The 18498-nt window shown below is 38.9% G+C and overlaps 2 protein-coding genes across 3 annotated transcripts in view; one reads left to right on the plus strand and one right to left on the minus strand.

Moving 5' to 3' along the window:
• hpca (hippocalcin) overlaps window positions 1-18498 on the minus strand; it is an 802589-nt gene that overhangs the window by 315968 nt on the left and 468123 nt on the right. The gene's annotated exons all lie outside the window — the stretch shown is intronic.
• Window positions 14997-18498, plus strand: part of atxn1a (ataxin 1a) — a 214394-nt gene continuing 210892 nt past the window's right edge. For both annotated transcript variants that reach the window (XM_073930870.1, XM_073930869.1), the window contains exon 1: window positions 14997-15080. The gene's annotated coding sequence lies outside the window, so the exon portion shown is untranslated. The remainder of the gene's footprint in view (window positions 15081-18498) is intronic.

Genomic DNA, 18498 nt, shown 5'->3' on the forward strand with positions numbered 1-18498 from the left:
TGGTAACAACCAAAGAAATCCATATATGCAAAGGAAACAAATCTAATTAGTTTAAAAATAAAGTTATCTATAATAAAATGAAATAATGCAGGAGAAAAAAGTATAGAACACATGAAGTAAGGAAGGTGTAGAAAGGCAGTGATAGCCCAGACAACAGCTGAAATCTCTCAGTAGTTATTCAGCAACCCTCTGCCCTTCCTCAATGTAAATTAATATTAGCTGCTTCAGTCCAGCATCTACATTAGCAGGATGATGAAGATGAAACCAGGGTGGACATTTTAGCAAGACAATAATCCAAAACACATCGCAGGAAACTCAAATGCTTTCAGAGAAAAAAAGATCAAGCTGTGGAATGGCCCAACCAATCACCTGACTTGAATCCTATAGAAAATACAAAATAAAGGTCAGATTTGATAGGTGAGACCCACAGAACTGTCAAGATTTTTTCACTCTGTTGAGGTCTGTGAAATACTCACACCAGAGCAATGCATGTGACTTCATTCTCCATATGAGAGGCGTATTTAAACTGCCATCACCAAATAGGGCCTTTAAAGTATTAAATACATTTCAGTAGTTCAGTACTTTCTCCTTGTGTCATTTCATGGTTATTACACATCACTCATTTTTTGTATAATGCAGCATTTTTTTATGTTTGTATTGTTTGGGTTTTTACCAAAATATGTTTTAATTGTTTGTCAACAGTTCCTTATAAATGTTATTCCCAGTAAAAAAAAAAAACATGACATGTTCAATACCTATTTTCACCCACTGTGTTACAGGAAATACTTTGGAAATTTCCTAGCTTTGTTAAAAATCACTTGTAAAATACTTGCAAAAGAATATTTTCACAGGAAAGAAAATACTCTACTGTACAACCCTGTAAAAGTATAGTTGACTTGTTATTTGTAGTTTATAATCCATCATGCATGTATGCAACTTTCATATCCATTAGAATAATGCCCATGATCAACTTCGTATAATGCATGCACGGTATACAACATTTTTATCCATTGGTGGGATGCATGTATTCAACTTGCTTTCCTCACATTACACATGAGTTCAGCCCGTAGACCTCAGTCAGTGACTCATGGGCACCTCTGCTAAAGTGCTGTTTACAGTGGCCACTGCGAAAGCTGATTCCCATTTTGTTCACCGCCTGCCGCTATTTCACTCATCCATAATTCAGCCACCCCCAGATCGACCCCTAGCTCTTTCATAGGAACACACTCTGCATGCTGTAGCACGCTGATGTCACTGTGCGTATATGCGTGTGTGAGTGACGGGGAGTTAATGTATCTTCAGGCCTGCTCTCTCCAGTTGTCAATATTTAACCAGCAGCTCTCCCTCTCAATCCCTCGGCTATTTACTCCCCTTTTCTGGTTCTTCCTCGTGTTCTGAACACAAGATTTCTTGCTTTTTCTCCAGTAGCTCTCGTAGAACTGTCATTTATGATTGCATTTCAAAACTGAGACATGGTTTTACAGTGCAAGGTTCATCAGGGCAAATTGCTCTGCCTCTGATATGAATTTCCTTTACAACTGATGTCCAGAGCTCTATTATGTGATTGGATAATGTTAACAGATTGACCTGCAAATCAATTCAAAGCCAGAGGTCAAGGTCTCAGTCTCAGATGAGACACATTCAGGGCCATTGCAGGGTTGGACAAATTCAAAATAAAAAAAAACTACTCTTTTTGAACCATAAATGTGAAGTTTTATTAAATTTGCAGTAAATAGAGGAAGTAGAATTGTAGTATGAATTGAAATTCCAAGAAGAGAAGCCACATCTAAGACTTAAACAAGGCTGTATGGCTATCAAAAGCAACCATTTCTTTTTGAGTAGGCCTTTCCTCTGTCAATCAACTGGTGTACAACATGTTTTTCCATTAACCATTTTTTAATTTTCACGTGTAACAGAGGCCAGCTGGTGAGTGCTTTGAAGGTAAACCTCCATCCCTTGATATATCAAGAAGTGCTTAAGGGGCAGACACTAGAGATTGTGGTCTTAAGCCTTTTCGTTAGAGTACCTGTCTGCCATGCTGGAATTGCCTGTTCAAACCCTGCTCGTAGAGGGCATGTGGGTGTCAGAGGGGTTTCATTGGTGCCATGACCCAAATGGAAATTAGGCTCAAAGCTGAATTATCCTTCTGTGTCAAGTGACCATAACCCACGGCGCATGTCTCGCATTTATACTTCTATGTACTGTTTGTGTTGCTCTGCAATACTAAGCCCACACACAGCCACAGCTGTGTCACCCTGCAGCCCAAGACTAGTTACTTACTAAAGCTAAGCAAGCCTGAGCCTGGTCAGTACGTGGATGGTAGACCACATGGGAAAACTAGGTTGCTGTTGGATGTAGTGTTAGTGAGGCCTGCGGGGACGTCCTAATGCCCCAGTGTAGTGAAGGGGACTCTACACTGTCAGTGGGTACCGTCTTTCTGATGAGATGTTAACCTGACTCTCTGTGGTCATTAAAAATACCATGGCACTTCTTGTAAAGAGTTGGGGTGTAACCCTGATGTCCTGGCTAAATTCCCTCCATCTGCCCCTACCAATCATGGCCTCTCAATTATTCACATCTTCTGAATTGGCTCTGTCTCTCCCCTCCCCCAATAGCTGGTGTGTGGTGAGCGCACTGGCACTATTGTACTGTGGCTGCCGTCGCATCATTCAGTTGGATGCTGCACACTGGTGTTGGTGTGAAGAGATCCACCTTTTCATTGGGTGTATGGCCATACACGATAAATGCGCTCTATAATACACATTACATTCCAAAATGCTTGCTGGCAGTAAGGTTTCTATGTTTCTACTTTCCCCTGTGTCAAGTTTGTTTACACCGGAAATGCCTGTAACGCTACCTTACTGTACAAGTAGCTCAAACTTGCTCATTCAGAGGTGGGAACTGAAGAACATGCAACAACTTTAATCACGAAGTAAACCCAAAACAAGTCTCCATATGGAGCTCCTCCACAGGACCCAACATTTGTTAAACACTTAAACTCCAACAGGCTTCCTCTTCTCCCATGGCTCTCGACCTAGTCAACACTCGTCAACGCTACCAAGCTGACCAATCACATGTGCGCACCAGGGTCGGTGTCAGCTATGGCAAAGGGTATGTGACTGTGCGAAGGCTGCACAGGACCATATGTAAGCACTCGATGCAGAAGTATAAATCAGCCTATAGGGGTTGAGTGTACACTAGAGGCTAGATGGTGAGTGCTCTGGGGTAAACCTCACTACCCTGATCTCAAGAGGTGGCAGACACTGGAGGATTCACAGTCTTCAGTCTCCATTGCTGGAACTGCTGGTTCGAGCCCTGCTTGGAGTGATGGGTGGGTGCTCTGACCTGAAAAGGAGAGAAGTTTAGGGGATGAGAATAAATGTTGGATTTATACTTCAGCATCGAGCATACGTGTATGGTCCGGCGCAGCCTGTGGCTGTCACCAACACTATGTTACAACAAAACATATCGCAAGCTCTGTGATTGGTCGGTTTGATAGTGTGACAAGTGAGGGCAGTGCTGAGAGCTGCAAGCCTGATGGAGGGAGTGTGTAAAAGTGTCAAGTCCCATGAAGAAGCTCTAGATAGAAACCTTTGTTTTGTGTTTACCTTATGATGGTTGTTGCACGTCTGCCAGTTCCCGCCTCTCAAAGAAAAACAATACACCCGCAAAGAAACTCGACACAGAGGAGCCTAAAACCAGACTGCCAGGTAGCGTTTCGGAAATGTTATTGCAGAGCAACACAAACAGCAAGTAGAAGTTTAAATGCATGACTACACGCAAGGCATGTGCCATGGTTCAAGGCAATCACTCAATGCACAAGTACAAATCAGCCTTAACATTTACATTCAGTCATTTAGCAGACATTTTTGTTCAAAGCGACTTATGGCCCGTTTCCACTGAGGGGTACGGTACGATACAGTTCAGTTCGGTATGCTTTTATGGCCATTTCCACTGTCAAAAGGTACCTAGAAGCGAACCATACCATACTTTTTAGGTACGCTTTGCAAAGTGTACCTATATAGCATGACAAAAGAGAACCAAAAGGCAGAGCTAGACGGCCACCTGAATGCTATTGGTTTACAAAGAAACGTCACTAGCGTGTAGCCAGGTGAATTAAAATACAAATGCTCCGCCATTTTTACATACACAGCTGGGACTTTACACCGTAATAATATATACATATAGTAATGAGCCATGGTTGACCCGAGTTTAAACAAACCTTGTTGTTGTCTTGATAAACAGCTACAAAGCCAAGAGGTACATAATCGGTCCTGTTGTTGTTTTACGAGGCTGTCTAAAAGTGTAATCGGTTTCACTTTCTACAGAGAGCTTGTGTACTCACCGCGCATCTATATTTAAAATAACGAACGTCTTGAGCTGATGATAATAACGTGCTCGTAATTATTGAAGTGCTTCTGACATTCGATCCTCTCAAAAACGGACAAGTGCAAGAGTGAATCGCGAAAAAACAAGGAGCAAATTTTTTTTTCAGCAACCTTAAACACAAAAAACTTTCTTGTTTAACTTTTATTATCACCTTTTGGACTAACATGTACTCGAAATGACAGAATAAAGATACAGATGAGAGGTTTGCTCTGACTGTAGGCTATATGTTGTGTGTTTTATTTAAAGCCAAATAAGGACTAAATGTATGTTGTGTGTTGTTGTTCTGTAATTGGTAACATATCAGAGACTGTAAGGGTCTGTATGTGTTCATATATGTTGTATTTATTTATTGCTGACGTAGGCTAGTTTGCATCATTGATCTGCAGTTATAATCAAGTTATGTTTATAGAACAGTTAGTAATGAACATTTATATACAATAATTTATTTGTATAAGGCATCTGTTTTGTGAGAAGTGCTTTTCATATGGAATGATCCGTACAGCTTTACTGTAGACATTTCCTCAAACGAGATAACAATGACTAAAACGTTCTGTCGTACACCACGCCCACCATTGGTACCCTTTTGGCAGTGGAAATGCAAGCCTGATAAAGGTGTCCTGTACCAACCTGTACCAAACTCCATTACGGACCGACTATAACAGAGGCCAGCTAGTGGATGTTGTGAGGCCAAACCTTGCTACCCTGATCTCAAGAGGTGCTGTTGTTAGAGGGTACAGTTATTTGCCTCCTCAATAGAGCACCCTCCTCCAAGGACAGAATCATCATCCCGAGCCCTGTTTGAGGGGTTACACATGCAAACTGTACACTGACCCTTAAAATGATATTTCTAGGTAAATCAATGCATCCAGTATGGATACATCTATTATTAAATGATGCAATAGCAGGGGCTAAACGTGCATGTTAGCAACAATCTACAAATGCTAGATCGCTGTTGATCGTGACAGTAACATTGTGTCTTTATATGACAAAAAGATAAGATACTGTATACAAGTCGACAGTATAATCAGTATAATCGAGCACATTGCCATGTCAAAAGTACAGTATTGATTACTCCCAGAGTAAAGCACACATCACTTCTGCTTTAGCATCTATAGATCTGGAAGATACATCGGCATTATCTCTCTAACGACTGAGACCCATTGATTTAAGCACTGTTGGAACGGCAAGGCTCCTCAGCCAGCCTCATTTCCATGTGTGTTTGCTTTCAGGGCATTTACCATCCATCTGAAGAGCCCCTCGTAATCTCAAAGGGGAAAGAAAACTGTAAAGGGTGTTTATAGTCTATACCTCCTGGGTTTCTCTCTCTTATTCCCGCCTTGTGCGTATGATAAGTGGAAGATGAGTTACCTTTGATCTGTTGGGTTATGCATTATTCAGATGTTGTCGCCTGCTCTCTCTATCTGGCTGCGTGACGGAGTGGGGAAAGATTTTCCCTGACTCTGCATGTTCGCATGGATTTTCCGACCACTAATTAAGGCTAAACTCGCTAAAGATCACATTAGGCATACCAAGATTAGCGTTAATCGCTCTGTTTCAAACAAGTTGATTAAATTGGGTGCTTAATAGCATGATAATAACAGTCTTCTTGTCCAATCTGGGAACCACTTTGGAAGCATGTGTAAATTCACTGCATGCAAAAGCCCCAGATAACTTGAATGTTTGATCCATGACAAAGTGTACAGATCTACGCTGGAATGCGGAGAATGGCAGGGATGTGAAATGCTAATGTGAAACGGCATGTGATGCTGAGGTTGACACTACACTATCATCAGATAAATATCCGCTGGGGAATCCCAACTCTGTCTGTGCCTGCCCGTCTGCTCGTGCCACAAGCGACTGAATACTTTAGACATCAGATTGAGTATAACAGATAGCAGTGGTTCTAAACCACCCATTTGCTTTATTAAACCTAAAAAAAAACCTAAAAAAAATTTTCTTTCCTTTAAGACAAAAAACAACTGCCATGTTTGACACACAATGCTAGTATTGAGATGGACACAGCTGTCTTAAAGGGTTAGTGTACTCAAAAATGAAAAGGATGTTATTAATTACTCTCCCTCATGTCTTTCCAAATCCTGAAACCTTCATTCAGTTTTGGAATTCAAACTGAGATTTTAGGTTAAATCTGAGAACTCCCTCATCCACCATAGACAGCAAGTTCATTCAAAGTCGAGAGAAATACCAAAAAAACATCTGCAAACTCACTATATGCCTTCAGTGGTTTAATCAGAATATTATCAAATACAAACAAGACTACATTTGTGCAAAACAAAAACAACTTTTTTCAACATTCTCCTCAGTTTAGGAGAGTGACACTAAAGAGAACTTTATTCACACTGTTGAATAAAGTTGCTCTTTCTTTTGTGTGTATCATAAAGTATTGACGTAAGTTCATCAAGTTTTGATTGAACCACACCATACGGAAATCTGATATATATATATATATATATATATATATATTTTTTTTTTTTTTTCAGTGAATATAGACAGTATATTTTGGTGCATTTAAACTAAACAGTGCAGAGAGTTTAATCAATGAACATCATTAGCAATAAAAAGGTATTTAATATTTAATATATTTGAGCAAAAAAAAAAACACTCAAACTACCAAATTTAATTAAAAAATGTAAATGTTTTTTATGTTTAACATATTCATTTGGGTGTATTTTTGGAAGACAATCTTAAGTTACCTAATGCACGGTATTTACACAAATATATAGAGTGTATAGCAATACAATTTATTTTAAAAAATGATATTTTGACTTAAAATATGTAGTAAATCCGTTCCTTTTACTTACTTGACTTCTTAAAAAAAGCAACCCAGTCTGTTTGTCAAAAAAATGTACCGCTTTATATATTTCTGCAGAGAGCCAAATTCGTCCCAGGAGGTACTTTTTTGCAGTTTTCGTGAATGCCCCAGAGAGCGATGTGTACGCTGAAGGATTCGGATTCTATTTTCAGAAGCCACCAAACAAGGTCAGAGGACACGGAGACGTTGAGTGGAACTGACCGATTGACTCATCCACTCTTTTCCTTCCCTAAACCCAACCAATAGTGTTTTCAAAAGCAACAAATTACCCAGCCATCCACTTCCCAAAACCAAACCGACAGTCTTAAAAAGCAATCCATAAAAAAATCCCTCGCCTAATTTTTACCACGTTTTCAGATTTGATCACATTCTCATTCTGTTATTTACTTGTTTATTTGATTTTTTTTGGTATCTGTTTTTGTCTTACCTGCTTTCTGGAACTGTTCTTCGCTGGACTCAAACCCCGTTGTCGTGCTCAAGTTCGCCAACGTACATGGCGAGCAAACTGGACAAACTGGTAACAGCGGGAAAGCCATGCACACGGAGGTAAGCGGTCAGCTGGTAAGCGCGAAAAGGAACAGCATCATACCACCCCGTAGCATTCGTTTTAAAGATGAAATGCAGCCATGCGTACTTCTGGCTACATAATTCGCAATCTCCAGAAACTTATATAGGGCTACGCTTCAGATGTTGCAACCAAGTGATTTTCTTAAAAATATTAAGAAATGAACTATGTGCATAATTATAAACAATTACGTTAGGTCTACTTAACAGTTACAAGTTACAACGGGTTTACTTACTAAAACAGAAGCATTTTAATTCATGGTATAAATTCAATAAATGACTGGAACATTCCTCAGAGATCTTTGCCAATACTGACAAGATAGCATTGCTGCATAACAGTTGCTGCAGATTTGGCAACAGATTTTGGAGGATACCTGACTCTAGTGAAATCTGTCAATTTGTCTCAAAACAAATTTGAGATTACTTGAGATTTGTGACATGTGTTATCCTGCTAGAAGTAGACATCTCAAGATTGGCTCTCTGTGGTGACTGAGTGATGGACAGCAGCAATACTCAGGTAGGCTCTGTTAGTGTTAAGGGGCACAAAGTGTCCTCTATTATAGTGTAACTCTATTATACCACCAGCAGCCTGAACCATTAATACAAGACAGGATGATTCTTGTCATTTATGCCAAATTCTGACGTTACCTTCTGAATGTTGCAGAAGAAATCAAAACTCATTAGACCAGGGAACCGTTTTCCTTCATCTACTGATTGTTATTTTTTTTTTGAGCCTGTGGGAGCTGTAGCCTTAGTTTGCAGATCTTATCTGACAGGAGTCTCACCCATCTGTGTTTTGCCTTTGCCATTGAAACACCTACTGTTTCTCCTCAGACAAATTTGACTTCTGTGCTCAAGCATCTTGTGCATTAATGTAATCTATCATCTAGTTACTAAATTTGTGGTACCTTAAAAAAAAATCTCTGGGATCTAATATAAAGTATTTTAAGATGGCTATACTGTACAACACTACATCTCTACACAATTTGTAAGTTAAACCAACATCAAAGTAAATTCATACTATATATAAAATGACTGGTTCTGTATTTTGAAAGCATTACACCATAAAAATGTTTTGATTATTACTCTAAAATAAAAAACTGTAAAAATGCTACCACATAAACATGTAACCTGGTTAGCAGCAACTTAATGTATTAATATTAAGTAAACATTGTTCTATTGTGAGTGTGCCACACACAGATGAGTGCTTACCTGTAGAAAACACACACTTGGACCCCCTAACACTAGCACTTAATTTTCTGAGCACTAACAGTTCCTTTGCTCAATTAGCACTTCTTGTGTACGTACATTGCATCTTCTTGTTGAGTCACTGAATGCCTCCTCAATTGTAAGCCACTGTCAATTGATTTTCCATGCAAAATTCCCTGCATGACACTTCACTTTTGATGCTTTTTTTAAACATGGTTAATTTTTTTTCAAACCAGTTATGTACTTAGAATTGTATGCTACATCTAACTTTGATGTGTGTCAACATGATGATGTTTAGTGAATTAAACTTAGCGTTGTTTGTATATAAGTTGGCTTCTCTTTTCTGGAAAAAAAATGTTAATGAAGAGCTTATTCATCAAATGTCTGTTTCATCACCAAATGCTTATGGTCGCCAACCTGATTTCACCTTCACCTTCTACATAACATAAATATATATATATATATTTCATATCATTTTCATCCGCTTTCCAGGGCTGGGTCGCAGAGGCAACAGTCTTAAAAGAAAACCCAAGACTTGGCTCTCCCCAGACACTTCCCCAGCTCCTCCGGGGGGATTCCGAGACACAGTCCCTCCAGGATGTGTCTCACCTGAGGCCTCCTTTCATTGGGACATGCCTGGAGCACCTACCTAAGTAGGCGTCCAAGAGGCATCCTAAACAGATGCCCGAGCCACCTCAGCTGAAATCTCTCAATGTGGAGAGGCAGCGGCTCTACTCCGAGCTCCTCCTGAGTGACAGAGCTCCTCACCCTATCCATAAGGGTGCGTCCTGCCACCCTGCGAAGGAAACTCATTTTGGCCACTTGTATCCGAGATCATGTTCTTTCGGTCATGACCCAAAGCTTATGAGCATAGGTGAGAGTAAGAGTAAGAACGCCTTTCGGCTCAGCTCCTTCTTTACCACAACAGACCGGTAAATCGACCGCATTACTGCTGCCACTGTACCAATCTGCCTGTCAATCTCACATTCCATCCTGCCCTCACTCGTGAACAAAACCCCAAAATGCTTGAACTCCTTCACCTGGAGTGAGGACTATTTTCCAACCTGGAGATGGCAGACCATCTTTTTCCGGTGAAGCACCATAGCCTCGGACTTGGAGGTGCTGATTCTCATCCCAGCCACGTCACACTCTGCAGCAAACTGCCCTAGTGCATGCTGAAGGTCCATGTTCGATGAAGCCAACAGAACAACATTTTTTTGTGAATAGCAGAGATGAAATCCTGTGGTCCTAGAACCGGACCCCCTCCAGCCCAGGGCTGCACTTCGAAATTCAGTCCATAAATATTATGAACAGAACTGGTGACAAAGGGCAGCCCTGCCAGAGTCCAACCTACACTGGAAACAAGTCAGACTTATCGCCGGCAATGCAAACCAAACTCCTACTCTGTTCATACAGGAACGAGACTGCCCTTAACAGAGCGCCTCTGACCCCATACTACCAAAGCACCTTCCACAGAATGCCACGAGGGACATGGTCAAATGCCTTTTACAAGTCCAAAAAACACATGTAGGCTGGTTGGGCATACTCCCATGAACCCTGGAGCTCCCTGGTGAGAGTATAGAGCTGGTCCATCATAAATATTAACTTTTATCATTCATTCATTAATTTTGGCTTAATCCCTTATTTATCAGGGGTTGCCAGAGCGGAATAAACCCCCAACTATTCCAGCATGTTTTACACAGCTGATGCCCTTTCAGCCGCAACCCAGTACTGGGAAACACCTACGGTATACACACTCATTCATATACATCCTCATGCACTACTAGGTGTTTACCAAATTCACCTATACCGCATGTCTTTGGACTGTGGGGGAAACCGAAGAACCCAGAAAAAACCCACGCGAACATGAAGAGAATATGCAAACTTGAACATGAACATTCATTCATTCATTTATTCATTTTCTTTTCGGCTTAGTCCCTTTATTAATCTGGGGTCGCCACAGCGGAATGAACCTCCAGCTTATCCAGCATACTGTATGTTTTACGCAGCGGATGCCCTTCCAGCTGCAACCCATCTCTGTGAAACATCCATACACACTTATTCATACTCATACACTAAGGACGATTTTAGCCTACCAAATTCACCTGTACCACATATCTTTAGACTGTGGGGAAAACCGGAGCACCCGGAGGAAACCCACGCCAACGCAGGGAGAACATGCAAACTCCACACAGAAACGCCAACTGATCCTGCCAAGACTCGAACCAGCGACCTTCTTGCTGTGAGGCGACAGCACTACCTACTGCGCCACTGCATCGCCAACATACAAACTTCACACAGAAATTACAACTGACCCAGCCGGGGCTCGAACCAGCGGCCTTCTTGCTGTGAGGTGATAGTGCTAACCACTGAGCCACTGAGATAGAAATGTATCACAAACACAAAATATGTATTATGTCATACTACAATGGCAAGACAAAATAAATACACAACTAAATCCACGGATTTATTATATTCAATAAAAGGGAAACTCTTAAGCCATTTTGAAATTCATTATGACATAAATAACAGCTGTTTAAATAGGCGGAAGAAACGTATAAAGCAAAGATCAGAGGAGAGAGTGTTCTCTGGCTGTAGATGTAAGGACATTGCTCAAGATAAATCCTTTAGCACTCTTTATTTGTTGAGTTCATTTAAGTGTAAAATAAACTCGGGGAAGAGTGTGCAATAGCAAACGCCCACGCATGCATTTGTTCTCATGTCTACAGCTTACAAATGCTTATGTTGTGCAAGTGCAGAGATCATCCACACAGACGTGCTCTGAAGTCCAGCACATATTGACAGATGGATGCGCAGCGTTGTGAAAAATGCAGACGGGCTTTGATTTAGTGATGCATTATCCGCTATCACGACAAGACAATCTCGCATTCAATAAATTATTATTACAGTGGAAACTCATAAGGAGCTCTGAGAGAGATAGAGAGTGAGGGCTGATAAGGGAACATTTTCCCTGTCAAGTTTGTACGACAGATGAATCTAATTTAGCGAGACTTGTCTTGTGTGGGCAGTTTCTGTTTGCTGAACCTCTTCTAATATAAAGTTTTCTCGCCGATACTGTAGGAAGAGGAGTTATTCCTTTTCTGCTGTATTGCGGGGACTTACGTAAATCAGTCACTGTTTTTATGCTAGATTATTTTTCTTTGTTATGAGCAGTGGTGTAAAGTAACAAATAACAAAAACTCAAATTACTGTAATTGAATAGATTTCTCAGAAATTTTATTTACTAAGTAGTTTTATTAATGTGTACTTTGACTTTCCCTTGATTACATTTTTAGTGGAGTATTGGTTCCTCCACTACTTTCCTTCAACCTGCAAAATCTTTACACGCAATGACCCAGAGACTGTTTTGATCAGGGGTGTCTAAACTCAGTCCTGGAGAGCCAGTGTCCTGGAGAGTTTATCTCCAACCCTGATTAAACCTACCTGATCCAGCTAGTCAAACTCTTACTAGATATACTAGAAACTTCCTTGCAGGTGAGTTGAAGGAAGTTGTAGCTAAACTCTGCAGGACACCGGCCCTCCAGGACCGAGTTTGGACACCCCTAGTTCAGATCCATGTCACTGATGAGAAGATGACGGATGTTTACTGTATGATCACCGAAATGGCCTTAAACACCCAGCAGGGACAAGACGTCAACATGAAATCTGATTGACATTGTATCTCAATGTCGTGGGGACGTTGCATTTTGTTTGGAAACGAAAATCGGGTTGACGTCAGAACCCAACGTCAGGCCAAAATCAATGTCCAACGTCCAACCTAAACTCAACCAAATATCAACATGTAACTATTTTACAGCTTGAAGCCGTGTGGATGTAATGACGTCTATCAGATGTTGGATTTTGGTTGCTGTCAGTATTTGACGTCAGTATTTGACATAAATATGATGTTGGTTTAAGATGTTGGCTCGACGTTGGATTTTGGTCACTTTCTAACAAAACCTAAAATCAACCAAACATCAACGTTATTTGACGTCGTTATTGGACATAAAAATAATGCTGTCCTTAGATGCTGGCTAGACAATGAATTTTGGTCACCTGACGTTACAACCTAAATCTAACCTAATTTTAATGTTGTTGTATGCCAGCTGGGCAATAGCAACAGTAAATGCACTACAAAATGTTACGTTTACACACATCCACAAATTACATGTGAATGCATCAGCATTTTTACGGCGTAATACTCACTACTCTTGAGTACTTTTGAAAGGTCTACTTTTTACTCATACTTTGAGTAATATTTACAAAAGATACTTTTACTCTACTTGTGCTACATTTTGAATCAAGTAATGGTACTTTAACCTAAGTATGAATTTTCAGTACTCTTTCCACCCCTGCTTGTAAGTGATATTTGTTAAATAATGTTGTTGGAAAAAGTATTGGCAATTGTTAAAGGCATACTTATGCCAAAATTTTACTCAACCTGTGCTTGTTTCAAATGTTTATGAGTTTCTTTCTTTCAGAACGAAGATATTTTGAAAAATGTTGAAAAAGATTATTGACTTTCACAGTATTTGTTTTGCTTGCTATGGAGGTCAGTGGTTACAGGTTTTCAAATTTTTTTCAAAATATGTTTCTTTGTTTATTCATCAATCATTTTCTCTTTGGCTTAGTCCCTTTATTAATCTGGGGTCGCCACAGAGGAATAAACCACCAACTTATCCAGCATATGTTTTTACGCAGCCGATGCCCTTCCAGCCACAACCCTTCACTGAGAAACATCCACAAACACCTATTCACACACATACATATGGACAATTTAGCCAATTAGACAATGAGACCATTGCTTTAGGTTAACAATAAATCTGACTGAACATTTATTAAAGTAGACCTACTCAATTTTGTATTACACAGAATAATGTGTGTCGTGGGCAGCACGGTAGTGCAGTAGGTAGCACTCTCGCCTTACAGCAAGAAGGTCGCTGGTTCGAGCCTTGGTTGGGTCAGTTGGCATTTCTGTGTGGAGTTTGCATGTTCACCCCGTCTTTGCATGGGCATAGTATATGTGTGTGTGAATGGAAGTGTGTGGGTGTTTCCCATTGATGGGTTGCAGTTGGAAGAGCATCCTCTGCGTAAAACAGATGCTATATAAATTGGTGGTTCATTCCACTGTGGCTACCCCAGATTAATAACTGGGGTAGCTGAAAAGAAAATGAATGAATCAATGTGGGTCAATCATCTTTTAAACAGATATCTTACAGTAATTATACAATTCAGATTAAAATTAAAAATAATAATGGTATAAATAAAACTTTAATAAATTAAATATAAATAAATAAAATGTATATTACAATAAAAATATTTATATTATAATTAATAATATAGATATAATAAAAATCTCAATATTTAACTGAAATGTTTATCTGCCAAATCAAAGTTTTGTGATATAACTCCCAAAAACTGATATTTATGAATTTATATTTCACCATAAAACTAATAGTAAAAGTAAATAACTAATACTTTATTTTTAACCGTAAAAATATGTATTGTTGAAATTAATACTTGAATTATTATTTTGTATTATTCACATATTTGTTATATGCAAATAAATGTAAAATGGAAAGTTTACATTTTTAAAAATGTAGAAAATGAAAAAATCATTTAATGATAATAATTTTTTTGTCTTGCAAAATCTAAATATTAAAATAAATTTATATTTGTAATTTGAAAGCTTGCTATTAAAACAATTGAATATATTTTAAGAATTATATATTGATGCAAAACGTATATATTTTCCACACCTTTCACATTTTACTAAACTTTAGCATGTAGACTAGAGTAAACGAAATGGACTTTTTTTTATTATAGCTACCTTGCTTCAGTACAAATGTCTTCCAACACCACCCCCCCCCCCCCCCCCCCCCAACTCTCTCTCTCTCTCTCTCACTCTCTCTCTCTCTCTTTCTCCCCTTGTGGCCAGTAGAGGGCAGACGCCTTGATAAAACCTGTACAGGAATAAATAACCCACTTCCATTACCCTCAGTTTGCACACGTTCTTGATTCTCTGACAATCCCAAACTCTCTGCAACTTGGAGACAGCTGCGGCTGCGAACATAGAGCGAGGAATAAGGTATGGGAATCAACACGTCCTTCCATCATAGTGAATACAACTTGACAAGACGCCTGCCGAGCGTGACTGTGCTTGCAGGCGGAGATGACTGGCATAAAGTGCGTGGCTGATATACAGATGAACATCTGACATGCCAGGGGAAGGAGTGCTGAGCTCGCCGTGTGTTTGTGTGTGTGCGTGGATTTGACAGTCAGATATAGTCTCAGTTTGCTTGGGTGTGGTGCGAAAACAGGTACAGACAACTCGGTCTGTCGGCATTCGGAGAAAGTGAAATGTTAAACATGCCGTATCCCTCATTTTCATGGTGAATAAAGCTGCGTGTATTTTTGGCAGGCAGGCGGTGTGTGTGTGTGTGTGTGTGTGTGTGTGATCTGGCATGTGGATGTGGGCTGGAGAAGCTGTGGTTCATCATTAGGGCAGTAAGTGTAAACAGCAGCAGGGCCCGCAGGGAAAGGCCTGACTTGCCCTCTTTACGCAGATCAATAACCCATCCATAGAGAGCAGGCCCGATACTCACTCACAACACTTATCCTTAGCAACTGTACTTCAGGTTAGTGCTGTGGGTTTTCTGGACCCATTTTAAAAGATGTTATTTGCTTGTTTGACAGGATAGTCACTCTTAAAGTATTTAGAAATCCTCAAATTCTTGTGTAGAAGACAAGAAAACTAACAGTATTGGGTAAAGTTAATTTTGAAAGTAATGCAAGGCAAGTTTATTAATATAGCACATTTCATACACAGTGGCAATTCAAAGTGCTTTGCATAAACATGAATAAAAGAAACAAGTACAGGAAAATAAAAACAAATAATAAAAACAGAAAAAACGATCAAATGTGTCATAAAAGAATGAAAAAGAAGAGAAAAACAGAAAAAAATGCGATCTGTTGGACGTAGCACAGTGCTTATTCAGTAAAGGCACAGCTAAACAAATGTGTTTTCGGTCTTGATGTGAACGTGCCTAATGTTGGAACACATCTGATCATTTCTCGAAGCTGATTCACCCTGCTTTGACTGAACTCTTGGAATTTCTAGTTTATATGATCCTCAAGATCTGAGTGATCTGTTAGGTTTGTATTCATAAAGCATATCTGTAATGTATTGAGCTCCTAGGCCATTTAGTGATTTATAGACAAGTAATAAAACTTTTAAATCTATTCTGAATGTAACTGGGAGCCAATGTAAAGACCTGAGGACAGGTGTGATGTGCTCTGATTTCCGGCTTCTGGTCAGAATCCTGGCCGCAGTGTTCTGGATGAGCTGTAACCATCTGACTGTCTTTTTGGGAAAGCCAGTGAGGAGGCCATTACAGTAATCCACCCTGCTGCTGATAATGCATTACAGTATTAAGTTACTTCCCCAAAAAAGTAACTAGTTGCGTTACTTGGTTACTTTTTATAGAAGGTCTAGGTTACTTTTTTGTTGGTAGCTGAGGTTTGATCTCTTTTAGAACTTTTTTTATTATTCTGTCTGTTCCCATGGGAAGTGAATTATCTCAGTGGGAGCGTTATTCAACATGGGTATACTGCATGTTCATATTAGTTCTGCAATTTATTTTGTAAAACCTAAATAATTAAACAAAAAATTTACTCACTTTACATTTTTAGCTATTTTTGCGCAAGATTTAGTAAAAAATCTGCAGATTTATGCGGAATGATTTTGGGAGTATCGTAACTAAAAAAACTTAATATATGAAATAAAAATAATACCTCCAATAACATTTAATTTTAACAATGCAAATCTAATAGGATCCACTTAATTGGCAAGTCTCTCATTTAATATATCTACCAAAAGGCAACATATTACTTTACAAACTGTATTGTAAATAAACTTTTTACATTTGTTTATAATGTTACTGAAATTCATTTAAAAAGTATAAGTTTAACCACATTTGCACAAGGAATAGACTCGATGGGTTAAAAATCTACGGAAATTTGCCAACTTCTGAGCACGTAGATTCTGTGTGGACCTAATAATAAGTAATACTTACAAGATGTAATAATAATAAGGGATGCTCTGATCAGGATTTTTGCAGCCAATGTTGAGTTCTGATTGTGTGTCATGGTGATTGGCCGATACAGAGTACCGATTCTGATGGTTTAAGCTTTACATTACTTTTATATATATATATATATATATATATATATATATATATATATATATATATATATATATATATATATATATATATATATATATATATATATATATATATATATACATATATGATAAAGTGGAGATCTCTCCTTTAGCATGTTGGATATATCCCTTAAACATGATTGAAGAAGCTTTACAGAAAATTACAGATAAAACAGATAATAATATTTTTTGAAAACATTCCAAATGATGAAAGAAAATCAACATGAAGAAAAAGTTTGGAGCGCATATTTGATGCATAAGAAGTTCAATTGCAGACCTATACTCTAAATCCATTACGTCTTTCCTAAAAGAAAATAGGCCTATAAACTACTGTTTATTGCAACAAGAATATTACAAGTTATATTATTAAATATATTAAAGTAAAAAAGTTTTAATAAGTTTTACTTTTTTTCCCCCTGATATTTAGAGCCAGGTTTTAGTGAACTTGCAATAGTCAAAAACACAAAACTTTCAGTTCACCTCAAAAAGGCCTAGATACAAGTGTATTTGCAAGGCCATTCTAGTATTTTGCTCATCTCCAACTATTGATAGCAGCAGAAAAACCCCAGGACAGCTGCTGTGTTGGGAGCGCAGAGATCACTCATGCCCACACACATCATTCACTGCTTCATGTGTTGTAGCACTGCTGATGAGTGCATGTGCCACATGCTCTTTGTGTAAATTCGTACACAAACACTTGGGATCAGTTTATGAGAGTACGATCAAGTCATGAACTGTGATTATCTTTCTATACTGATCTCCGGTAGATCGATCAGTGCATCCCTGATAATAATGTTTATTAATAATAGAGTAATATAATGAAGTAACTTGCATTACTTGTAATGTGTCACCCACAACACTGCTAACTAAGCTTTTTTACTTCCCTATTTGTGTGATCCAGTCAGAGGACGTCTACAGGGATACTAAAGGGATAGTTCACTCAAAAATTAAAGTTCTGCCATCATTTACTCATCCTTCGAATTCTGAGTTTCTTCTACTGAGCAAAAATAAGATCGTTTGAAAAATGCTGGTTTTTGGGACCCATTGACTCCCATAGTTTTTTTTTTTTCACGGTATATATTCCTAGTCTTCATCCAAAGAAAGAAATTCATAAAGGTTATAAACGCATGAGTGAGCTAGCTGACCCTTTAATGACTCACATATTGAAATCGCTAACGATTCACTGATTCAAAAGATTTGTTCAGAGTGAGTGGAAAGCATGTTCCATTCGGTAGGGCCTATCCCTATGCCCTAATCCTATTGAAGGGATTACCCTTTGTAG

Source organism: Danio rerio, chromosome 19, assembly GCF_049306965.1.
Source record: "Danio rerio strain Tuebingen ecotype United States chromosome 19, GRCz12tu, whole genome shotgun sequence".
In the NCBI taxonomy this organism is placed as follows: domain Eukaryota; kingdom Metazoa; phylum Chordata; class Actinopteri; order Cypriniformes; family Danionidae; genus Danio; species Danio rerio.